The 27,962-nt window shown below is 31.2% G+C and overlaps 1 protein-coding gene and 1 long non-coding RNA gene across 8 annotated transcripts in view; one reads left to right on the forward strand and one right to left on the reverse strand.

Moving 5' to 3' along the window:
• Window positions 1-27,962, forward strand: part of Mp (collagen XV/XVIII-type protein multiplexin) — a 303,083-nt gene that overhangs the window by 200,433 nt on the left and 74,688 nt on the right. The window lies entirely within an intron of this gene.
• The window catches only part of LOC147908208 (uncharacterized), a 195,969-nt gene that overhangs the window by 115,167 nt on the left and 52,840 nt on the right, over window positions 1-27,962 (reverse strand). For both annotated transcript variants that reach the window (XR_015546386.1, XR_015546387.1), the window contains exons 4-5: window positions 4,742-6,109; window positions 4,332-4,391 (exon numbers count right to left, since the gene is read on the reverse strand). This is a non-coding gene — a long non-coding RNA (uncharacterized LOC147908208). The remainder of the gene's footprint in view (window positions 1-4,331; window positions 4,392-4,741; window positions 6,110-27,962) is intronic.

Raw genomic sequence — 27,962 nt, forward strand, 5'->3', positions numbered from 1 at the left:
GTTTAATGTATAGGGATATATGTTAATGCATACATACATAAAAAAATTATCAAAACTTTTCTTAAATAGTAGTTAGTTTTTTTGTTAATTATAATTTCTTTTTTATTATTCTGACTCTTTTATGAAATTGTCATTATTCACACTATTCCAATATTATAAATATTTTAATAAACACTTTGAACGAAAATTGTGGAATACTAAAGTGGAATAATGAAATAATTTAGTTAAATATTTATTATATCTTTTTCTTCCAATCTCTCGTCATCTCTCTTTCTCTCTCTTCCTACGAAGAGTATATTTCATAAGAAAACTCTCTCTCTCTCTCTCTCTCTCTCTTTCTCTTAGATAATACCAAAATCATTCCATTAAAAAAAAATTATTTTTTTAATAATTATCTTTTTAACAAGTTAAAGAATTTATTGTTAAAATTAAAATTTAATTCTATAATACGTATCTCCTGAATCAATACGGAATGAATATGGAAAAATCTAGAGGACATTGCGGAAATTATACGGTATAGAGGAAAAATTCTCATGATTTTTAATACAAACACATTTTAATACAAACTTTTAATTGGCTATGTTTCTTCGATACCCTCAGGTGCAATTACTCCCGTTGTAACTTTGCAGATCGCCACGCACGTTCTACACGCGGACCGAGATTCGATTAATTAAACAAGCGCTACGATTAACCCATTTCTGAAACTACTCGAAGTGCCAGCAAATCAAGCAACCATAAGAGAATGTAGTTCGTGTGTGCATGCCACGTACGCAGTGATGTTTTATTGTTATGGGTGGATCATCGGTTAAATTAATTATTGCTTTACATATGCGAGCCGGCAAGGATAACACGTTATAAAGATGCAGTTATTATTTATAGTCGCATATAATGTATTGGAAAAGTAGGTATAGCGTGAGCATTAAGCGAAAGAGATTACAATGGATTATTGTTGTAAGCTCGTTTGTTGCAGTTCGTATCGTAAAATGTCGAAATATAATCTCTTCTTGGCTAATAATATAGAAATTTTCCAATAAGCGAATGGATACGCAATCAATAGTTAATTCACTAATCTATGTTACATATTAATTATAAGTGTGCATGTTCGGGAATATATACCACTTTCAAATATTACAGAATAACTAATTATTTCAATCAATTCCCAATTTCATTTATAGCATTATTCTTATCATATTATGTCATTCATATAGTTCGTAATAACTTGATGTCATTGCATAATTATTATTATTTTGACTTGAATTAATTTGTAATTACTTCACGGAAAGAACGCTTCTGCTCAAGTATCTAAAAATTTAGATAGATACAGATCTGAAAATAATTTTGTTGGACCATCAAAATAATTATGTACAACGCTGCAAAAAGTTTTAACATTCTAGCAAGCAATTTGAATGTTCTCATAATTATTTTAATTGTTGCTCCAAACGAATTTATTTTCAGATCTATATCTAGTTAAATTTTTAGATACCTCAGCAAAATTATTTTTTCCGTGATTATTTTGACATGTACTTTTTATTTACAATAGAAAAAACAAAATAAGGCCAAATAGACGATGAATAGACGGATGAATTCCATTTGCTTATTTAAGTTCTTACGGACAAGAAGAGCTTTATTAAACCTGTCAAATACGTATTCGTATCTATTTTCAGTTTGCTTCGATATTTCATTCTAACATCTATTACATATTAGACGATACCTACATCCTCAACGTTTTAGATATTGATTCAAGATTAAATTGTACTTTTTTGATCGTACTCTTTTTCACATGTAAACGGAAAATTAATTATTTTTTTTTTAAATCTGGACATTACTTCTTTTGAATGGACTGACTTTGAGGAAAACAACATTTTTTTTATCTATTTGACCCAACTTTCCTTTAATGTTATTTATTATAAAATCAATGTCATTTTCTATTTATGTGTTTGACCTGATGTGGCTTCTTGCTATTCTTTTTATTTATTTATTTATTCTACCTTTCGTTCTATGGTATAATTTATTATTTAGTCTGTTATTTTTTTTTTATTCGTTATTTTCACGCGGCGATTAATTTTACGGCTAAGAATGGTTCACAATTAGTGAAGTTAAAGCGTACCGTATTAATTTTACTAATTTATATTAATAAATTCTTTTTCATCTAATTTTTCTTCGTCTAGGGATTTTTTTTGTCTTTCTTTATTCTTTTATTGTTTAAAATATAATACAATTATTTTGTTCACTAATTTAATTTAATTTATTTTTGTCAGTTAAATTAAAATACGATAAAAAGATTTCTTATTTATTTCAGTGTTCAATATCGAAGAAATACAGATTTTCTAATCATTTTAAAATAAAAACAGAATTGTACAATCGCAAAAACATTTCATCAACATTCCTAGCGAGCGTAACTTTATTTTTACGATTACCCTATATACATGCAATCTGTCTTTCGATCTATTGACAACAAACAAATTCGAATAAAAAAAATATAGAATACAAACCTGTCCAGACAAATCCAAAAACCAATAAAGTTTTAGATTCGTAGCGTAAAACGTAGATCAGTTATTTGCAATTCATTAAACTTATCCCTCTCAACTTGCTACAGTTTATTCTCAAAATTACTCTCAAACTGATTAATACGCGATCGTAACCGAACTGAGATAACCACGTTCGTGCTAATTCTGCGGTCTAACAGTATCGCAAAGTTCCGAACGTGCGACGACCGTCGCAATGCCGATGTGGGATTAGAGAACGATGAAGTGAAATCGCGGACATTTAATGCGAAATCACCTTCAACCACCACGGGTCCCGCGGGTAATCGCGGAATGAAGTAGCCTCTCAGATTGTCCAATCACGCGTCGAAGAACCGGAAACACAACGCGTGCAGTAGACAACGATAGACAATAGCGTCCTCCATGGACCAAACTATAATAACAGTAACACCTCATCGTCGCCGTCGTCGTCGTAGTCATAGTCGTCATAGTTGTCGTCGGTACTGTCGGCGTTCCATAGTAGGGTGGACCAAATCAAGTTATATCGTCGCGCTCAGCGCCCATTATAATAATTGCATGCACGGGACTCGGATCCATTACGATGGTCCACCGACGTTCCCGTGAACCGGAAGTCGAAGTTGTCCCTCAGGAGCGCGCCCGGAATTTCAAGAGGAGAATTTCCCGCGTGACTGCAATTTCGCGCAACTGCGTTCAGACGATGGCGACGTCCAACATAGTCGGCACACCCGTATGTTACGTGTGTAAAACAAGACTGTCTTTTGTGGACATCGACGTACGAAACTGACAAAGTGTCTTTCGACGTATCCATGTTCAACTTATTGATGAGATTGGAAGGGAGAATCGAGGAGGGTTGACGCAATCTTACGTAAAATTCAACTGACTGATTTCACAGTAGGCGTCGTTATCGTGCCAGGCAAATCACGAGTACATAGAGCTGTTTCAGCACCTTCTAGCTATGTTCCTTCCCTACCGTACCTTTTGATAACGTATACTGTTAGCAACATCAGCGAGAATTCCAGGCATAAATTTCCGAGTCTTTGATATCAAGAAGAAAACAATGAAGTGAATAAGAGAAATTTATACCTTGCCTTAATTTACATCTAATTGGCATTAAATTGAAAGTGACATACATGTGTCAAAGCGCTAATTATCATTATTGAAATGATACTTCATCATCACAAATTAAATTTAATCATAAATTATAGCGGTCGAATAAAATAAATGTGAGAAGATAGGAATAAATTTAGTTATTAATCAATATTCCGTTTGACAATTATTTTATCAAACATTTAGATCTGGTTCCACAAATTTAAAATTAACTTTAATCCCGGTTTAACTTATTCTTCATCTTCTTTCTAATTCTAAAATTAGAAACAGATGAGTAAGTTGATAGAGAAAGTTGAACCAAATTTTCTAATTTTAATATTAGGAAAAGATGAGAAGTAAATTAAATCGTGATTAAAACTAATATTACATTTATGGAATCGATCCTTATTCGTGAAAATTCAAATCAATCAAACATGATTAATTATGACTAATTTAAGAAGTGATTTTTCTTTCGCACATAATTGACTCTTTATGGTCATTTCAAATAATGGATCTAATCCATGGATGACGGACAAAATTACAAAAAAAAATAATCTTATTATTATATAATTTGATTTTATAGGGAATTTTTAATTGCAAAATAACATCAAGTTTCAAGTTTCGATTTATTAAAAATTTAAAGCTCATCAGTGCTAATTAAAGATTATTTAAAGATTATTTAAAGATTAATGGTCCATTTTTTTGCGTCCGTCTCAATAAAAAAATTAATGCATCACTCACCGAATCGATGTGCAGCGGAATTAAATCTGCAACTATTACAGGTATGTCGCTACGATGATTCTGTAACAAAAAGAATATAAAATCTAAATTAAAACAGAGCAGAAAAAAATCAATCAATATTTTTAAAAATATTTATTAAAAAGTAAAGTAAAGTTCTCTTGAAAATAATCATATAATTTTCAAAATATATAATTTTTATAAGCATCGAATTTTTTTATTCATCATTCAGTTAAATATTTATAAAAATAATTATATATGTATTTTACAAAAAAGATCTTAAAAATACGTATTAAGTTTCAAAGTAATTTTAAATAATCTTTTTCTTCTAATTATCATTTTAAAATAATTAAAATAATTAGAATAAATAGAAGAAAGATACTGATATCACATAAGCAAAAAATGATATTTACCACAAGGTTGCTCCGCCGATGCCTGATGCCTCTCCCAAATCTCTTTCTCCTCCTCTCAGAATTGGGATCCTTGGGATCCTCGCACAGGATCCTCGCACAGGATACGCGTAAAACACTCGTGAATATACTATAATCGCGCGCGGACTAATCACTTACAAAGTTTTTCGCGCGATACTGCGATATTTCACGTTTACAAAATCTATGTAAGGATATTTCCATTTCAATCGGTAGAATCAGCACTACACGTTGACAGGTACATGCGAAACACACGATGAATGCCGAACAAGAGTTAAGCCCCACACGAAAGAAGACGAAATCGATCGTATCGAGTCCATCACCTCTGTTTTACGCAAAATCACGTTTAAAATTGATTCAATCATACGCCCTAACTGCTAGTTCTAGTGAGACACAAGTGGTGCTGTACCACGAGCGATTCGAAAAGGCTGGTAGACGTGACAAGCGCCTCTAAGAGAAAAGTTGGTACCATTGCCGATTGTCTAACAATCTAGACAATTCAGGAAATGGGATCCAATCCCTCGTCACGAGCTAGTTTTAAAAAAAAACTACTAGAGCTAGGCTCTGATCAAGTCAGATTAAACGCGATTTAACTGGTAGATAAACACAGAGAAATGACCGTCCTGACCAGAGTTATACAACTCCTTTTTGGGCGACCCACCAGCCGAATTTTGTAACTCGTCATGCAATCGTTATGAACTCATAACGACTATATAACGAGTTACAAAATAGGCAGAGACAAATCCGAGTCAATCGATCGCTTCTTATCGTTAAGGACCGAACTGTTTGCCGACAGACAGAGCGTGTCCTCAATTAGCCGACAGCAACAGTAGTTGCTAAACCGCGCGAACACTGCACCATTACGAAGTGCGTGACATTACGCGGTCAGCATCACCTCGTGCCCGAAGCACTTGGCGTGAGAGCGTTGCAATGACCGCCGCGGAGGCCACATGTAGCAACGTCTCAATGAGAGTTTCGCTTACCGTCAAAACATCGAAGATATGATTCCACCGTTGAAATGGATTTCCATCAAATAGGTTTTGTCAAAAGTCTATTTAATCCGATAACTTTAACGGCACTCCCGAAGCAAACGCGCGGCGCGACGAACCGGCTGCGGTTCGTTTCCTTTCAATTCGGCGACGAGGGTACGTTAGCTTCCCCATCGTTGGATTTTTATACGAAGAGAACGATTTTACTCAATACCTAAAAATGTATCTAGATATATCATTTAGATAGATCTAAACATTTTTTAATATTTAAGAAAAATCGTTTTTTTCGTATATATCTTCCGGATACTGAGCCCTCTCTCCACGTCAAGGTGTACCCATGGGAGGGAAGATCATCAAGGGTCATCTGAAAAATATTATATACAATATTATTTCGTATTAACGTGACGAGCCCTGCCGCCATCTACACCAAACAGTCCCAAAATCGCGATCATCTAACTATCGAAACATATTAATGTATTAGGTATCTCGTCTACGCGTGATACAGATTACTAAAGCCATGTATTGGAAAAATAATGGATTTGTTTTTACTACACCTAATATATTACGAAATCGATAAAATAATCTACACTTGTTAAATTTTTCTTCGATGAATATTACACGATGCTTTATAGCTACGTAAATGATTACAACTTATTCCCAAAGTGACTTTCATACTCTGATTATGAGTTCCGAGACACTAAATCCTTCTTCATTGTAGGTTACTCTTTTGAAAAACATTTTGAAACTACATTCATTCAACTATATCAAAAATTTCGTAAAACTGAATTTCACAAGATTTAAATTGTTTTTATGATATTTTAATAATTTTTTGTGACCAGAATCGAATTCAGTGATCTCAAATATTCTTATGTTAAAAAACAAGATTTTTCTAATTTTCTTTATTGAAAAGTTTCCGTTTTAAAAGGATTAATCTTTGAAATAAAGAATTAGTTTAATTTTTTTAATTCTAATTCTTTTCGCGTGTTTATCAATTATAATTAAGTATAAATTTCATAATCATATTAATAGTATTTCACAAAGATATAATCATATTAAAAAATTTAAACAATTTCATATTTCAATTAAAGCATTCATCATATTAAAATACGTGATACAAAAATTATATATATATATATACACACATATGTATATGCGACTTGATGACTACCTACGTCTGTTTTCTGTTTACCCCGCGTAGTAGATTTATTTCGCGCTGCTATGCATCATCTCAGGGAACTTTGTTTTCAAACTTAAAATTAACTATTCACAGTTTACCGGAAAATGCATTTTATGCATATTTTATGTATTCTAATATATCTCAAAATATTGCAGTTACTTAACATATTTTAATAATCTTTTATGGATAAAGAAGAGCAAGAAAAAACATTAAATCATAAATAAACAAAAGCGCAACAATCTGTAATTTATTCATGTTCCAATCTCTCATTATATATACATAACTGTACAATTTTTATGTATGCACATATCTTTGTTAGAAGTGATAACAAAATAAATAAAGAAAAATAGATTAAAATATCTGATCCATCTTTAAATTGATCCATCTAAATCAATATTTTACATAATTTCATTTAAGTAAAATGTAATATCAAAAAATATAAAATTCAACCAACTAAATATTATCGATATCGAGAGTTAATTTCAACAACTATGGACGCATTCACAAGATATTTCATTACTAACTAAATGATTTTTTTCAACAACGATGATACTATTCTAATTGAGTCTATAAGTGTAAGATTTTCGGTACCATAACGTATACGAAACTGGCGAGAAAGTTAGTGCAAAGACATTTCATATAACTACCAACGACATCGATCTATCGGCATGCTTTCGTTACAGTGTCGTAATCACAGCTGACTTTAAAATAGTAGTTCAAATCAATCATCGCGATCCATTCCATGAATTTGTGCTTTTCTAATTATTAACATAAAATGTCAATATTCTAAGACTTGTAAAAGGATAGCTAACAGCTTTAACCATAAATATTAAGTTGAAACTGTTCGTGGCGCTGCTTCATTTATATCATATCTATATCTTTTTTTAAAAAAATTAACAATTATATCATACAGAACAAATATTTTAATTATATTCTACAGAACAAAGTTTCAGTTTGAAGAGTCTGTTTTTTGAATTGCAATAATTTTTAACGAAGCTATGAGCAATCGAAATATTCCTTTTATTTAATTCGCGATAACTCAGCAACAAAAGATTTTAGCAACAATTTGAAAAAACCAATTATATTGGAAAAACTTTAAGTTTTCAAGATAGAAAATCGAAAATTTTCTCAATTTTTTTGTAGACGTGATAGGCCCATAAAGTAAAAATGCCCATTCTATCTAGCTCACAATTTTCTACATGTAAAAATGATTAAATTCACAAAAACTTAAAAGATATGCACCTTTCAAAAATAGAGACTTTAAAACCTATTTTTAATTTAAATTTTGTTCATTTTTAACGAAATTATACGAAGCTGTTTGAATTTTGAAGTTTGTAGCGCTATAAACTTTTGTTTCTATGTAATTTATTTGTAATTTATTGTAATGTAATGTAATTAATTGCATTTTTTTAAAAAACGGTAATAAAAGCCAAAGGAAAATTATTAAAATTAATATCAAAATAAATATTACTCTTCAACTGTTTTTAAATTTATTTTTAAATTTATTTTTCATTAGATATAAAACGTTTATGTCAATTTGTGGGTACTTTATACTTGTGACCAAGGCTGTATATTATATCAAAAGATTAGGTAATAAATCACGTTTCATATAAAAGCGTTTAAACTTCGAAAATCGATTAAACAGATTCAAAGAGACCCGATAATGATATGACCGTAATTCACTTCTCATGATATTTAATAGATTGCTCTTATAAAATAAAATAGTAACAAACAATCTTTGCCGACTAAAATGATCATTCACGAAGTTATAATTGCGAAAACATCATCGTACAATTCCTATTTTAATAGAGCAAGGAATTATAAAGTAAGATTTTCTCTGCGTTTCAGCTTTAATTTTAACCAAAAAATAAAACAAAAGAGGAAATAACTAGTAACTCGTATCACGTAAACTTTCGTCCATATTAATTTATTCCGTATCCAGATGACATGCGGAATACAAAGATAAATATATATCTCACCGGTAGAAATGGTGCGATTTGATTTTTCAAAATGTCATCTCATCGACGTTTATTATACAGCCATGATTAATTGTGCGATTCTGTATACAAGGGCAGGTGGTTCAGTTATGAAGTGCTGCTCGCTAAATCCCATTTGGGTTTTAGGGATACAAAACGAGGTTTCGAGAGATAATGACGAGAACGGATAGCTGCGACAAAGCCTGCCCTCGTGCGATTGCATTTCACATATCAATCCGGTACACGTTTTAAAATTGTGGCTTTTAATGGATGTCCCATAAGCTTGAAGAGATTTAACGGTTTATATTGAAAGCAATCCTTTATATATCTCTTTGACATCTATCGTTAAAAAATATACCAATACCTGCACTAAGAGAAAAACAATTGATATTTATGACTATGATTCCATAATAAAATAATTATGATTGAGAACTCTATTTTGATAATTTTTACAATTATTATAAGCGTTATACACAAGTTGACATATACATATGTGTTTAATATAAATATGAAAACGAGTTAAACCATGAAATCCTCAATATTAATTTTACTATGTTAATAAATAAAATATGTATTTTATAATTTAAAATATTTGCATTTCACTTTTCACTTAGATTAAAATAGTGTACAATGATTTCAACATTTACACTAATGCGCATTAGTGTGTCCAATCGAATTCACTATTAGTGTGATAATCTAATATGTATAACGAATATGTAATATCTAATATAATTTTCATAAATATTATCGTCTCTTATAAGTAATATAACTAATATCAATTACAAAAAAAATCAATAATATCTATAAAAATATGAGCTTTATAATCGATTAAAAAATATATCTAATCGATTATGCTAATATTTTTTTCTGAAGATACCATTATACATATTGTATCTCGCATAATATAAGCTTGTATATTTTGCACATAATAAGCAAGGAATATTAATAATCTATGTTTTCGTCCCTTCCTTCACCTGCAGTCTCCCAAACCACCAGCTCGGCTCACATCTCAGCGTGTTTGCATAATTTATTCTGGTGACGTATGCGCACGCGTTATGCCGCGACTTGAATTAACGGCACCCGTTTACCACGAATAAATCGCTATAATTATCGGTGCAGCCGAAATGAATTGTACTTGCAGCTCGCACACGGTGCCTCGCTACAAAGTTTGCACACCGACCGAACTTGCCCGCTTTCCGACCGATTTGCGCGGACTTCCGGTAAATTCGGTTCTCCCTTTCTCTTCCCCCCACGCTTGTATTCCACCTCAACCAACATCCATCATGACTTTCCCGTCAGTAATTATCGTTGACTCACAAAGCAGCTGCAAATTTAGCTAAAATTACTGGAATACTTTGGGATTATCATTCTTACAGTGCTTTGAATATGGATGATTAAATCGCAATAGAATGTATTAGATACATGAAGAACAATTGACTTTCTTTAAATCGATGTAATACCAGGATATTCTAAATTCCTCATGAGCAATTTTAATCTTAATAATTTAGCATTGAATATTTATGCGATTGATTTACAAATTTCGAACTAAAATTCTATTGGATATAAGAAATAAAATAAAAAATTTCTGGATAGCTTATGCGTCGTTGATAAATTACAAATGCTGTATTTATTTCGCAAACAATTAATCTTTATAAAGAAGAATTTGCTTAATTTTTCTTAAAAAAATGAATCGCACATATCCGAATTAAGCTTAAGTAGAAATAATTAATTTTAAATAGGAACGAAATTATATTATTACATCATATTAATAATATATTCATAATAGATAAATATCTCAAGTGAAATATTTGGAACAAAATTATCATTATCATGAAAAACAAAGTCTATTTTGTGTTAGTGTAATATTATAATTGTAACAAATCGTATCATCACACGAAAGCGTATAACGTAGAATAAATTTCGCTCAACGTCTCGACAATTTCAAGTTATACCCAGGTGTACAAATATCACATCAAAAATTCAAAAATATTACTCGCGCGCGTATATTTACGCTATGAAAGAAGACGAAGATCTGACAACAGAGACATATAATACATAAGACAAAACACAAGTTTTGCACAACAAGATGTGGAAAATGATTTAGCGAAGAGACCAGAGTTGGAATATATCGTCGTGAATTACTTTTCTGTATGTAATTAATATAGAACAATTCTAAAAGTCTTAATTCTATGTAATAATTATTTGGTAACAGCATGATGTACATATTACATAGAAAATTTAATTTGTTTATTATCTATTTATCTAATTCGTCTTTTATTTAAAAAAAAACTAATAATCTAATAATCTTTTTTAAATATACAGTAAAAAATATTGCATTTGTGTTAAAGTCGATTCTTGTAAAAATTTTTGTGTTGAATTTTTACCGTATCTTAATATTAATTTCACATAATGTGATTGTGTTATTTGTATATTTTGTATTAAATTAATATTCAACATTTCTTAGTATTAAAATATAATTTACTTAAAGTAAATAACAAAAAATAATGAAATATTTTAAAACGTACGTTAGATAAATGAATAAAATGTATGACTGAAGTGTTAATTTAACATATTATAGATGTTAATTTTACTAAAACAATTTACTTCCACATTTTGCTTCCAAATTGTGTCAATATTACATTTTTGTCTTAATTTGTTATATAATACATATGTTACTCTTTCACATCTCATACTAAATTAAAATTAACGTAAAAATTTAGAATTGTTTGGGAAATTTGAAATATGTGAAATTTAACACAAATTTTTTAACTGTGTAAATTAATTCATTAATTTCTTTGAAGTTAAGAAATATTGGCTAAGTATATGTCACCCTACTCTTGTTCTCAGCCAAAGTGTATCCAAAGTCAAAATCAAAACAATAGTACATTATTACAAATCAGATGTAATCGAGTATAATCGATTTATAATCTCTATGGCGATGTATTCCGCAGCTAATAACACATCTATATGCGCGATTGTTCTCAGGCGACACGGTCGACGTAGCAAAGTTCGCGTTCTCGTAGTGCTCGTGCAATTAGAGTTTCGCGGCATGTGTACCATCGTGTTTGCAATGTGTCGGCATGTCTTGCCGCAAAGAGCGAGATTAATTGGCGTGAATTACTCTGGTTGCTCTATTCTCAAAAGCGAGCGCTGCGACTCACGTTTGAACCATGCTTGCCGATCGCGTCACAGATCGCGACCTGAAACGTAGTCGGCACTTTGCCACGCGATACGTGTATTTTGCGAGCTTGCAATGGAAGCACACAATGGAAATGTAGGTAAGAGAATTGTTCCTCTGAATTTTTAACATTTCTTCGAACAATATCACTGTAAAACAGATGAGATTGATCTCTGCTATTGTCGGCGCTTCGTCGTTTTAATTAACAAAAACTCTACTTTGAAATTCGATACGTTTATTATTGAAAATTGAAGTAACAGCCATTCCAGTTTGTATAGCCTTAGAATTGCGAACGCATCAACGAAATGCGATTTAATAAACTTTTAACTATTCTGCCAGAAATTCCCAAATAAAGGTCGAATAAAGTTGGTATAGATTTGATAAATTTGATATAAAAATATCATGATATAAAATCGGTACGTATTGTATGGAAATAACAGCGCTTCAATATCCTCCATAGCGTACTGCCAATGCATAAGTATTGTTTTGTAATGAACAAAAACACGGAAAATTGAAAAATGGAGAATTGAAAAACGAAACGATTCATAATGTAGCGACGTTATCATGAACGTAAAAAATTCTTTAGATCGCTTGACCCAATTGCTCGATTAGCGTGCAGAACAGTCAGTAATTACTTAAAATTTACATTATTGATCGCCTAAAAGTATTGCAAAACGGAGAATAGACAAAATTAATTGGAAATTGTTATATTAATGTTTATAATAATGACTAACGTTTTCACCATTTCCATAAAAGTGCAAACTAGGATGATGGAAAGTGATTCTTAATGCAAATATATAAAACTTTCATCAAATTAGTTTCTACAAAGTAAACAAAGTATAAAGTCTTCAGAATAGATTATTATAAAAGTTAGAAGTTACGAGGCTTTTATATTTATTTTTTCAAGATCGTGATTTAATTTTTTCGTGAGTTAATATTAATAAATGTAAATTACCTCAAAGTAGATAACAACAAATTAACAATATCTGACTCGAATAATAACAAATGGATATGTACTCATAACGTATTTAGAGCGAAGAGAGCTGCGGATTCACATAACCAAAGAAGATTATATGTATAAAATTTTAATCCAAAAAAAAATCACATTTGGATAGTTTACTTCGATCTGAGAAAAGAAGATTTTTACGATGCAATGATTAATTATTTAATGTGCAATATGCTAATCCTTCTATTGCGCGCAGATTTCACAATATCTTTTTTACGAAATGTTCCTATAGTTTCGCCGGTAGCGAAGAAAAAGAAAAAGAAATCACACTAGTATTCCATTAGCGGAAACGAACGTGCGCGGTTATCGCCGGCGGCTGGTTCTTCGTATATATTGACAAGAACAAAACGAAGGGAGAACTCTCTCGTCACTGCGAGACGTGCAGCATCGCATTTGCGTATAAAAGTACTCGCAGAGACGTGCAAAATGTCATTATAAAAGTATAATACTTGTACGATATGCATTTTGAAAATTGGGAAATGTCCCGATGAAGCGACAGCGAAAACGGATTTCGCGCCATTTTATTAAATTAACAATAGGGTAACTGTTCCAATTATTGTGTGTCCCTATTAGTGTGCTTTTGTATTTCGATAAGTCATCAAATATTAACATTTTTTAGATTAAAGAAATATTGTAAGAAAAAAAAGTAGTTGAAAACCCGATATTGATTGCAAGTAGATAAAATTAAAGCTACAATATTTAATAATTAATTCTGTAATAAGTAAATTGGCTAAAAGGCACATTAATAGGGACAGTTACTCTACAGGTCCACGAGTAACATTAGCTGAGAGGAAATATCAATGAGCGAAATATCAAAGGACACAAGAAATGAAATATAGGACGGTCAATTCATCCAGTACATCTATATTTATTGATGTCCACAAACTCGTGCGTTTTCAAAAGAATTTTTCTGTGGGTCGAGCGCAACTCACATACTAATTAAATACAGGAGCTTTCTATTTGCACAGTCGTTTACTATATAAAAATTCCGCACAAAGACTAAACAGACTGTATGAAAAATGCAGAGCTCTTTTTGGTGTTGCATTAACTTATTTCTTTGTTATTGAATAACTGAGAGACTTGCACTTCCTTGTCGGAAGTACATAACACTATGAAAAAAAATATGTGCAAAATAACAAACATATGTGCAAAATAACAAACATATGTGCAAAATTTACACATTATATAAAGTTGTGCTTTTATAAAAATTAATACTTTTATTTACTAGTAAATTTTTTTTTATTAAATTGATCTTTATGTTGGATGAAAAATTACAATAAAAGTATATTTTATAGCTGTTATGTAAATGTACAAATATTGTAATATTATGTAACATAATGGTAATATCACACATATTATATATTTGCATTTTTACGTTCGTATATATATATCCATAACAATTTAAAGTTCACTCACCATTACAATCTCAGATTGTGACGTCAGAAACGAGGAAATACCCAATAAAAAATTTTTATAAAATATATAATATGGAAATATATTTCAATAAAATAATATTTACAATCACTTGTAAAATATATCAAAATTCTTTTGTTTTATTTATTAATAAATAAACTATTTGGAAACAAATTACGCATAACAAAAACGAAATAAGCTATATTTGAGTTATGACAAATTGATAATCTATAAAAATAAACATGATTTATTTTTTCTCTGAAACAAGAAAATAATTTTCAGTATATTTTATCTTTAATCTATTCTATTATACATGTTGTTTTATTGAAAAATATTTTTATTCAAATATAATTTTTACAAGAATTTTTATTATATATTTTCTCGCTTCTGACGTCACACTCTGAGATAGTAATGGTGAGTGAACAGGAGAGAAATTATACGTTATTGAACTTAAGAAAAACTGTAATTCATTGACGAATTATTACGTAAGTATTTCTGTAAACTTCAATTGTAATTTCAATTGTACATTTACTTTTGCAAATTGTTTAACTATTATAAGAATAATTTTATTTGTAAGACTTAACTTTTCTTAATATATGTGTATAAATATCTTTAATAAAAGATGTATAAACATCTTTAAATAGTACGGTCTACAATTACACTATTTATTGTGATTTTATATGAAATTTTTTTGCAGTCATTAGGATTAAGAAAATATTAAAATTCTGATACGTTACACATTAACAGAAAAATCGAGAATAAAAATGCGGCTAAAGATTTCGTACTAAACTTGTATCTATATAATGTATCTATTAACTGAGCAAAGATGTATATATCTCTTCTTTGCGAGTTACTCTTGAAAAGTGTCTGTAGTCTTTTTTAGTGAAATGTTAACGAAACTTTCTTCCGTTGGTATTATCCGAGCGAATAAATAAGACACGGAAATATTTTTTCACGGATAATCCAGGGAAGTATGTAGATAGTAAAGGTGAAAGAAACTCGGTACAGAACAATGAGAAAATACGAAAAATCGCGATACACGCCGAACCAGAAACTTCTCGGCAATGCATTTTCCCCCGCGCAAACGGCTTTAAAAATGCAGGACGCGCATCGCACGATGCATTCGCTAAAGACTACGTGATGTTTGGCTAGCGGTACTTCAAGCGGTAATTACCGGTGAATTTGCAACTGTATGCTGGTGAATTCCCACGAGCGTGCAAATTGAGTGTGCATAGACTGTTGCTTTTTTTTTAAATTGTACAAAGAGCTATTGCAATCATCAATATTTCACGTACCTCGCGATCGAATAACATGATTATCAAATTAGCTCGTCAAAGTACACATTTCCTTTTTCTCATTCCAGATATATTGTATTTCCAGATTAACTGTAATATAATGTCAAAAGTCGAAAAGATGGATGATATTAAATTTACACGAACACAAAATTATTGATGGATTTATAATAATGCATTTATCGCGATTTAATTACATTGTTCAACACCTTTTTCTTATGTATGAATAGTTATTTTTGTCTACTGAATACGAATCCGTTATCTTAATTTGACCATCAAGATGGAATTTTAAGAAAAATAACAAAGAAGCAAAAACAATAATGATTTTGAAAGTTATGATGTTGGTTAGGTAGCACCGGCAAATTTTTTCTTAAATTTTATTATTATCACACGAAAGCATCAACTTTTATCTTTAAAATGCATTTTGTTTCATTTCGATATGACTTTTTACTTTATTAAAATATAACGATTTGAAAATAATTTGTTCTCATATAATAATAGAAAAAGCACTTTATTCCATCTTGATAATTCGTTATGAAAAGTAAGTACTTTTTTGTATTTATATAATCAAATCATTCTAAATAAAACACGATAAAATTGACAAAATACAAGCGATATGAAATATGGCTTGTGTTTTCAAATTATTATATCAAAAATGAAAAATTACATCAGAACGAAATAAAATGCATTTTAAAGCTAAAAGTTGATATACAATTGCGTGGCATAAACAAATTTAAAAAAAAACTTACGTCATAAAATGTATTCTCAAAATTGTCATCTTTTTATCTCTTTAACGCCATTTTTCTTACAAAATTCTAATAAGAATTTGAATAACGAATTCTTATTCAAGCAAAAATACATAAAAAATAACTATTCATAAAAAAAAAAAGTCTAATTTTATCGCGTAGTTATTCTTACATCCAAAGAGGCAATCTCCATATTTTATTGGGAACAGAAAGAGAGAGAAAGGCAATTTAATATATTCTTTTTACATTGCGCTTCCGGACAAAAGATCACGGACTAATCTAACAATAAGAAGAAAGGAAACGCGAAGAATGAGTTTCTCTTATATTTCTTTTGTATTTATCTCTATATGTCTCTCTCATTTCTTTGCAAGATACGCGAAAAGTAACAATAATGCAATCTTATAAACGCTCACAAATGTTGCCCGTATTACTGTTCAAAGAAACAAGTAGTACCGGGACAAAAGCGTTATGCGCGGTCTGATAAAGCAACATCGAGCCAGTTATATAGCGAGCGACACAGAGTATAGTATCAGGAGAGAAGACCTTTCAGTGGTTTCTCCATGATATAGCAATAAACTTGGAATAGCTTGTTAGCCGGAAGCGTCCACTAGCAATCGGGAAGACAACCCTCGCTCCCTTATAACATCGAAATGCAGAACTTTAATTAAGACATAACGTGGTTAAGTCAAGTGGCGAATTCCTGCCTGGAATTTAGATTTTATATGACGTCGCTCGGAATATAAATTATTTTTGTTAAAATAATTAAGAGCGTTGTCCATAGTTGACAGATTGCCCAAGAAACCTACATACTCACACAAAAATACAGTATTTTCAAGAATACTTGTATATCTGTGACAAACCAAATTTGATTCTATTACATTTTGCATGAAAAACATTGTATTATTTTAGATTGTTAAAATAATTTGTTTTTTTTTAGAATTTTTTTTTTTTAGAATTTTTCCTTGCAATAAAATACAGAATTTATTGTATGTAATGTATTACGTGAGAGATAAAACGTGCAACAAAAAAATTTCCAAGTTTCCAAGAATACTTCACCATGACAAATCAAATTTGATTCTGTTACCTACATTCGTCATAAAAAGCATTTTTATTCCAGAGATTGATTACGATTACAATAATCTTGTATCTCTTTATAATTTCTTTGCAGTAAAACAATTTATCCGTATAACATACTAGATGTGCTATCCAATAAAAAATTTTCCAAGTTTCCAAGAATATATCGGTACCGCGATATATCAAGTTTGATTTTATTATTTTCTGCATTATTATTTCTGCATTATTTTAAAGATTGATAAAAAATCTCGTTAAAATTTCCTTACAATAAAATGCAATATTTATGTTACATAAATGATAAACTGTACCACAAAAAAATTTCCAAGTTTCTAAGAATATATTTGTAGCGTGAAAATCAAATTGGATTCTATTACATTCTGCGTGAAAAACATTATTTTTTCAGAGGTAGATTAAGAAAAATTGATTCTCTTCAACATTCTCTTGTAAATAAAATACAGAAAAAATAAAATACAGAATTTATTTACGTGTTACACATGAGATACCGTGCAACAAAAAAAAAGAATTAGTAAAATCGATATATCAATGCAACGAAATTTTCATCAACGTATGCGTTAACAATCAAGTCTTAATTCGATCACGCAGATAAGAGTAGCATGGTATCGCTCGGCTGGGGCTAAGCTAATACTGATCAAACAATCCATCACTCTCGAATAACTCAGCTTTCCACGCGTCGTATGCTATACAGGCAGAGAGAGAGAGAGAGAGAGAGAGAGAGAGAGAGAGAGAGAAAGAGAGAGAGAGAGAGAGAGAAAGAGAGAGAGAGAGAGGGAGAGGGAGGGAGGGGAGCAGCCACGAATAAACGGATGTCGTGTTGTCTATATAGAGAATGAACGTGAGGGCTGATAAGGAGAAGAGGGAGAAGGAGGAGCAGGCAAGTAAGTTTCGCACTCTATCAGAAGAGAAGAGGCCACGGGGTTTCCCCGAGGCGGGTACTGTGGTGAAGTTCGAATGGCTTGTTAGCCAGAGGGGTCTGCATCCGTAATCGAAGAGTAGACTAGTTCGCGGGCGAGGGAGGATGGACTAGTTACATCACCATGTAGCGTGCGCGCGTCTATAAGCTCCATCACCATTACCACTACCACCAGGGTGAACCATAACTGACCCGTCACTAACTTGTCGGGATACTGACTCCTGACGAGCCTCACTGATTCACAAATCGTGCGGCTCGGTTTGGCCCAACCCGGTCCGGCTCAGCTCATTGTCAGCTCAACGTGGCTGCGGTCACGCAAAGATGCCAGCAGCGCCATTTAACGCTGCCACCGACTAACTCTAATACCGTTAGAGTTAGTTTGGTCCGATGCGCGGTCGGATATCCGTATTTTGAGCACTCGACCTGCGGGATACACGCGGGACCATGCCCACGAGACACGAGGAAACAGCAGACCGTGCAAATACAAGTACATGTAGGGCAGCAGAGCTCGCGAAATTTCATTGTATCGAGCGAGCTGGGATTGCTGGGGGGAAAGAGGAGGGGGGGGAGAATAGAATCTAAAAAACGCGCAAAACTAACTTAATGAATAATTGAACAGTCAAGAAGAAAAAGTCAATTAAGTTTTTAGTGATTCGCCATTGCAGCTGTAATGGATTGATAGAAAAGCAGACATAATTTTGGATTGTGTATTGTCTAGAATTAAAATACATATGCAAAATATCACGTATGACAAGTCTTCTTTTTAGTTTATGCATTAATAACATTGACAAAAAGTTACTTTTTTTTCTCTCCGAAGTGACATAGTACATACTCCGATGATCTTTTTCGGGCTGAACAATGATAGAATTGACGTAACACGTCAATATTTTAAGTAAATTGAGATAAAAATGACGTTTTTCATTTTTAATATTTTTTTTTTAATTGTTTCTAAATAAAGTCTACGGCATGTTAAAATACAATTCAAGAGTTTTTTAAATAAATTTTATTTCATTATCGTCTTATTTTTATCAAATTATGCTGTTTGAATTTTAGATTTTCTGTATAATTACAATTCAATAAAATCTTGTTTTCTTTGCGAGATGCCACAAATGTCACAGTACATATCTTTAAAGATTTTTTTGTGCTGAGCACAATGCCATTGTCAGAACTAGCATAGCAAGATTTTAGCAAATTGGGTGTAATAGTAAATTTAGATAGTTTTTGGCCTATTTCGTCTTAATTTACAAACAATTCTGATGTATAATATAAATTCTGACAATAAATATATTCACGCGACAAATCTTCGAAATATATGCTATAATATCTCGAAAAGCAAAAAGTTATTTTTTTATTCGAAATGCATAATTATTAGAAAATCTAAAATTCAAACAGCCCCATAACTTGATGAAAATAAATTGTATGATCATAAACCAAAATTCATTTAAAAACTTTTAAACTGTATATGTACTTTTGGATGTCGCATGAAAAAAATTTTGTTGAAATATCTAAAAATTTAACTAGATATGAACTGAAAATAATTTTGTTGGACTATTAAAATAATTAATATTATGTAGGAAACTTAAATATAAGAGGCAAATGTTGCAAGAATTTTTATATTTTAACAACTAACTAGAATGCCCTACATAATTATTTTAATAACCCAACAAAATTATTTTCTGTTCTGTATCTAGTTTTTAGATAAATTTTAACAAAACTATTCTTTCCGTTTTTTATTTAGAATGTTTTTATTTTGCTGTAAAAAAAATACTAAAAATAACAAAGACATCATTTTCGGCCTATTTCAATTTACTCAAAATTATTAAAGAATTGGCTATGCCAATCCTACCAACAGCATCATATTTGGTGCAAAAAAATCATCGGAAAATGTACTCTATCGCACTTCCAAGAGAATTTGGCTGTTGAACAATGTGTGGTGTGTGGTATGTGATGAGTGTATATGTGTGTGTGTGTGTGTGTGTGTGTGTGTGTGTGTGTGTATTTTATTCGCTATTATTTTAAAAAATGTAACAGCGTAAGCTATTTTCGATAGCTGTAAAAAAAAACTGGAAATTTAAAACGCGTAATGTAATTTTATTCGAGAATCTAACGCACCGAAAACAATGCAAAGAAATTACTAAAAATCTAATCAATTAATTTAAAAATTAAAATTTTATAATAAGTATATAAAAACCATATCATATAAGTGTAAAAATTTAAAAAAAAGAGTGAAAAATATAATTTAATATTATACTATATTTTAAAGATTAATGTTGTATGAAATATAACTTTAAGTGAAAAATTAATATAAATGTGTCTCACATACATATAAATAATACATTTATATTAATTTTTATGCATTTGACAACTAAATATATTTACTTAAATGTTTTCATGTCATCTTGTTGGGAAGGTCACAAGGAGATATAAACAAGACTGAAACGATCAAAAATAGATATTTGTAATAAAAATAATGGAGTATAATATGAGATCACTTCATGAAAACTATAAGGACATCTTGATTACAGTTGTAAAAACGAAAATACAATATAAAGTCTGTTATGTAATAAATAAAAATCAAGAGTACTATGAATAACAAAAAAAAAAGAAATAAACAAGATTAATAAAACGAATACAAATAGATATTTTAAATAGAAACAATCGATAGTGTCATATATTTAATATAATTTACTAATGCAGATATTTTAAGTAGATCCTACTCAATCACCAATATCAATTTATATATTCAAGTTGAAATGTTAAACAATAAATCGTATTAAATATTTATCATCATTTCTATTAAAACCTATTTTTGTATGTTTTATTGATTGTGTGTGTTTATTTGCATTTTTCGCTATTCACAATACCAATCACCTTACTTTTATTTGTTACATAAAAGAGTTTATATCATATATTGTATTCTCGCTTACAACTATAACCAAGATGTCATCTTATAGTTCTCTCGGAAAGAAGTGATCTTACGTTATACTGGCGTGCAAACGGATGTTGTTACGGAAAAAAAACCGCTATAACCGCTTATAAAACAACTCATAAACAAGTTGCATTGTAGAATGTGCATTCATTTCTGTGTTAGTGGCACGTCGACGACAGACGAAGTAAAATAGGACTTCTTATGCATGTAGTGTATGGATCTACCCAGTTTCTAACTTCACATACAAAGTGAGACCAACGAAGATCGGCACCAACACACTAACTCTCTTAACGCGGTAGCGACTTTGAGGGGAGTTAAATGGTCCTCCTTAGTAGGTAAACTTATTGGCTACATCGACTACAAACAGCAAGAGTGGCTACCGTGAAATAACGTTGTCTAGGCTAAAGTCTTACGCTTTCTTGACTATTTCCAGGAAAGGCAGCTGACGCGATTTGTGCCGAAGATATAAAATAATAACTTTTCAACTTGCATACGAACAATAACTCTGTTCGATAAAAGGACATTTTTTTTTCTCTTCAAAGTGTATATTGCGTATACGCTGAAGATTTTTTCATATCGAATACGATAATTGGCAGAATTTGCGTAGTTGTAATGAATTGATGTGTAATAAATTGGAGTAGATTTTAGTCCATTTTATCCCAATTTAAAAAAAATTCTGACACACGCTATGCAAGTTTTGCTAACAGTATTGTGTTCAGTGCGAACAAATCTTCGAAGTATGTACTGTAGTATTTCAAAGAGAAAAAAAAAATTCTTTTGTTGAACTGTATAATTACAGGAAGTATAAACTGTTTAAATACAGAAAGTCTAACATTCAAGCTATAGCTTGATGAAAATAAGAGTTACATCATGGTCATGAATTAAAATTCATTTCAAAGTTCTTAAATTGTACTTTAGATGACATAGGTTTTCCTTAGAAACAAGTTTCTATTTCGCTCCAATCTAATCATGTGTCAACCGCGAAACAAATTTTATAATATGTTCTGTGACTATTTCGGAGAGAATTTGGATGTCGAATATAAATGTAATTATCCCGTTCATTTATCAAATAATGGATAAAATTAAAGAAGAATAAAAGAAAAATGAAATAAAAGTCCCTTCGACGTTGTACTCACTTAACACTATACGGATATAAGAGATACGAATTTCTTTATTTACTACTACGCACATTTCGTAGAAAGCTTTTATAATACAATTTTCTTTATGACAACAAACGTCAGCTAGAAGATAAAAGGATATAAAAGATATTTTCGTTTTAAGACTTATGCAATTTCTGAAAATTTCTTCTGAAGTAGGTACAAACGATTCTTGAGATAGAATCCTATCCGTTTGCTGCATGTAACACGCACAGAAAATAGCACGAGATCTATCAATGAAAGCAGACAGCCAGACAGCTTGCAACAAGCATTGTTGCAAGCAGAACACGCACAGCAGTAGGCAGGGCAGTTTGTCAAGGATCCAACAACGCTCAGGTTTAGCGCTTCATTGTCTCGCATATAACTACTTTGCTCACAGATTACAGATTTTAGATTCACTACAGAATTTTGTAGGTCTCTATATTTTAGATTACGTTATGCGCCCTTATTTTTTGTGCGACACAGAAAATCTGCAAAAAGTTCTTGTTTCGCGAGATGGCATATGCCATATGAGGAAACCGACAATAATATACGCTCCGTGTATCGTCAGACTTTAGTTTCGCGTCCCGAATGTTGCGAAAACGCGCGAACGACGTGACGCAATGAATAAGTGAGTGCTTGACGGTGACGTAGAATTTTGTCTCGGAGCCTTTTCATTTCCAAGTTTCCGTTCGTCGCGGCCGGAAATAAACTTTTTACCAACGACGACCACGCCTCGGAGTTTTCAAGCATTTCCTCGCGAAACATAAATGTACAAACGCCCGTTAAATACATTTTTCATCGACGTCGGAATAGCGAGAATGACTGACAAAGGAACTGACATCCTACTGCGATAAGAGAAAATTTCACATTGTACAAGTGGATAAATCACGGAGCGTTTCGTACATGCACCTCACTCAGCGAAGAATCCATTTGTGCTAAGTGGGACGAGAGAGAAACAGAGAGAGCCGAACTTTTTTATTTTAACCAAAGTTTCGTCAAACGTTAACTTCGCTCGCGATCTTTAAAGTTTCAGCGTTGAGATTTCAAAGTAAATCTTGATAAGCAGAAGTTAAGATCGACTTATTTTTTTTTAACGCTCTATATATTTATCGCTACTCGTATAAAACGCGTGAACAGGAACGCGTTAACGGGAATTTCACGCTCTTATTTTAAAGGCTATCATAAGGAATCCTTGAGTTCAAGAAACGAACAACTTGCAACAGTACGAATGGATAAACGTACCCGAATCAAATAGAGTCTCAAGTCTTGAGACGTGTTCGTTTCTGTGCTTCCTGTTTTTCAGCAAAAATAAAGATTTTACGTGCCATGGTTTCGAGCTACCTTCACCGTCAATATATACCGGGTAAGCAACCAAGCATGCGTTAGATGTCTCTCCTCACATTGACTTTGAAACTTGTGCAAGCAGTAAAACAGGCTCAACCTAGTGGTATTTCGCCATCTCGAGCGAATGACGATTTTTAGATGTGGGATCACGAATATCGCGAGTAGCATTGAAATCTAGTAAAATGTATTCGTATTTTGTATGCGTGTTTCAGAACAAATTTAGAAGTCATAGAAGCGAAAAGAGATTTTCTTACGAAAACATTTATAACGGAAAATATAAGATCTTATCTACACTGTTAGATATAATCTTATCAAAGAAGCAATGGTAAACCAATCTTATGAGTTAAATAATATTTTGTTACGTTTAACTTCCACGTTAAAATATGAATCAATCCATTTCTGTGGTTCGTTTCGAAGTAAACAACGTGTCCATTGTTCATTATATTATTTTAATTAAATAAATGACTTACTGAATAGCAACAGTGGGGAATCAAAATAATTAAAAATATCTCAAATTGAGCCTTATTACAGTATACAAAATAAGATATAAGAAAAAGAAACAATTTCATTCTTGTGTTATTTTGGGACAGTCATGTAATGCAGTCTTTTTCAAGAGATCGCTTCAGCCCATGCTTTGAAACGATCCTACTTGAAAGAAATAACACACGAGCACCTCGAAATAACGTTGTACGCTTGACAAACACTTGAGAAATTTCTTTGAAACTTCGATCAAGCTGTTCCTGATACGAAGCAAGTTCTGGAGTTTTGATCGGCGAAAACGGAAGCTTTACAGCGTGAGAAAATTTAACGGAGTTATCATACATCGATTACATCGATCGTTGAAAACAAAGGATTGTAGAAAAGTCAAGCGTAAAGTAACTTAAGTAACGGATATATTCAGCATATTAAATTGATATCCTTACATATGATAAATGCTTTATAAACTCGTAATAATTATAAACTGATAGTGTCACTGGTTCTATTTTTACGAAAGTATAATTCTACTGTTTCTTATGACTATAAAAATAAATCTCAGCAGCTAAGAGACTTTAGGGACATTTTATCCTTTAGGTCACTTTAGGAAACAATACATGCTCGTTCCCTATCCATTATTTCCATAAGAGAGATTTAATTTTCCATTTTGCCTGCAATGTTCATTTTTAATGGTAAGTAACTTCAAATATCATTTTAATATAAATTATCTAAGAATTAATTTTATTAGGTGTTGGAATTAATTCGTAGCGTTTTACAAGAGATGGGAAGTACTTTCATTAATGTATTTTTTAATGCTCATGTGAAATAAATAACATTCTTTCATTAAAAAACGCTACGAATTAATTCCAACACCTAATACTTTTCACTTAACTTCTTAATCATTGTGATTTAATACACTATTAAAATCCATGATATACATGGAAAGAACAGTTTTATTAAAATATCTAAAAATTTAGCTAAATACTAATAGCTAATACTAAATTTAGCTAAATACTAATCTATAAAAATAATTTTGTTAGACCATTAAAATAATTAACGTTCAAGTCGATTGCTAGAATGTAAAAAATTTTTGTAATATTATGGTTAAGATTTCTACGTAATCGTTTTGATAGTCCAAGAAAATTATTTTCAGATCTGTATTCATATAGTTACATTTTTAGGTATTTCAGCAAAATCGTTCGTATACCATGTATGCGGTACATGTATAATATATTAATATAAAAATTGCTGGAACCTCTTTTCGAGAGTCCTAGAAGAGACTCTCAAGCTCGGAATTTCTATTTGCAAAAAGTATTAAATAGTTGCGTGTTCGCGTAGATGAGAAATTTTGCTGTGAATCTTCGCTCGCGGCGACAAAGGATTTATCAAGATCACAGAAGTGGTAGAAATCGCGCAAAGAGATGGTGCTATTGAAATTATCCGCCCGCGTGATTCTCAGTCTGTTAGATCAAAGTTATTTCCAATATATCACGTATATCGCGCTGTTACGAGCTACTTCATAAATATACACAGGCCGTACGACGCGACGGAACGAACGGGTTTCCTAAATTACTTTTACATCGTACGCTTTGGAACGAACGGTTCCAGCTAACAGAGAAATAACGCCTGGCCCGCTTGACAAAAAGTTTCGAAATCCCTTTGAAGTTACGGGACAGGGGAGCTTTTCGGCGAGTAGAGCGTAATGGAAACTTCGAATCTACACCGAAACGCGTAGACCTAAACGAGTTTCTCCGGGAGAGTAGAATTCCGCGCATTCGCTACCCCCTGTCGGCGCATCTTCGCGCAAATATGGGCGTCTGGGGGCGCCTAAAGACGAAGTTCTATTAATTAAAAGCCGAGGTGCGTAAATTACAAGAGTTCGCTCTTTCCACGTTTTAAATTACCCTTCATCACTGCAAGTCGGATATATAAGTCACTGTAAATGACTTTCCGCAAGGTAGCAAGATACGCGGTTTTGTCTGAAATAATCGCGGTCCCATCGGTAGATTCGCTTCGTGCGAATTGCAGTTTCTCTAAGCAGAGAGAGAGAGAGAGAGAGAGAGAGAGAGAGAAAGAGAGAGGCGTATTTGTATAATGTTCAATGTACGAAACTACCATTTGCAGAAGTATAATGCACAGAGTTGGCGCGAAACGACAGAAACTTCCCATTCTACGTAATAACAGCAGTTAAAATTAACACTTATTTCACTCCCTTTTTTAAGAACGCTGTGGAAATATAATCGTCACGAGCATGTACAAAATGATTCTAGAAATGGTTTGAAAGTTTTTTCTAAAGTTAGCTACAGCACAGACAATGGAATCATACAGCGAACCGAAACATCCATTAAAAATTTCAAGGGTTACACTTCAAGAAAATTCATCGTAATCATGAATATATTCAATATTATAAAATGTATAAAAACATTCTTTTTATCTTGTGCTAAATCTTTGAATTTGAACATAAATTCTGTTTGACATAGCATTCCGTATATAACTGACTAATTTTTATGTTACTACAGCAAAAAAAATGGTTGCGTAATTTAATTATAATTTATAATCATTTGCGGTGCCAATAATAAAAACTTTTTGTAGCGTGAATAAATGTATAGAGAAGAGTTGCTAAATGCGTACCGTTTAAAATCACATTTCATTAATATATCTTATATTATTATTTATAAACAATATTATGATAAAAATATAAAATAAATGATAAATGAATAATATAAATGCAAATTTTACAAGTTATATCTCGTTTTATGTGCTAACAACACTTTTAAAAATCAGATATAATTGATGTTAATTAATTTATGTAATTATGATAATAAAGTAATCATGCAATTTTCTATTTAAATTTCTATGTTTTTTTAAAAGTAGTTTTATTATGAGCGTACTTTGCATTTATTATATATACATATTCGCAACTATTATAAGGATTGAATCATATTGATTCAATCCTTATAATTTATTCTAAAATACATTAAATTTATTCTAAAATACATTAAAAATTTATTCTAAAATACATTAAATTTTCAAAATACACGTAAATTTGTAAAATAAGACTGATAACTGACACAGCAAATCTAATAATTGATATAAATAGGAATGTCAATTATAAAAATAAATTCAAGTAAAGCCAATTTTATTTCACTGTTAACATAATACTTATTCATTATTAAATACTTAATTAATAATCTTTTCTTCGATAAATAATTAAAATTAGATATTGATTAATTATTAACGTGTGATCTTATAGTAATTTTATATTTTCAATTATTTTTATTCATAAAGTCGATACTTTCAAAAAAGATACAATTCAGAAAATATTTCGGTTACCGAAATCGAATTTTTTGCAACATATTACAAAGAAACTTATAACAAATTAATTCATTATTGGTGAAAAATTAAATATATAATAATGAAATATCTGAAACATCGAGTTGCAATTTTCAGTGTTTATTTACAAATTACAAAACGACAAAGATTATAAAAAAAATTACTAAGTGGTATAGGTTTATTTTTTCGGTAACTCTTCTCTGCA

The sequence above is a fragment of the Acromyrmex echinatior genome, chromosome 10, assembly GCF_024713525.1.
Source record: "Acromyrmex echinatior isolate Ae372 chromosome 10, ASM2471352v2, whole genome shotgun sequence".
NCBI lineage: Eukaryota > Metazoa > Arthropoda > Insecta > Hymenoptera > Formicidae > Acromyrmex > Acromyrmex echinatior.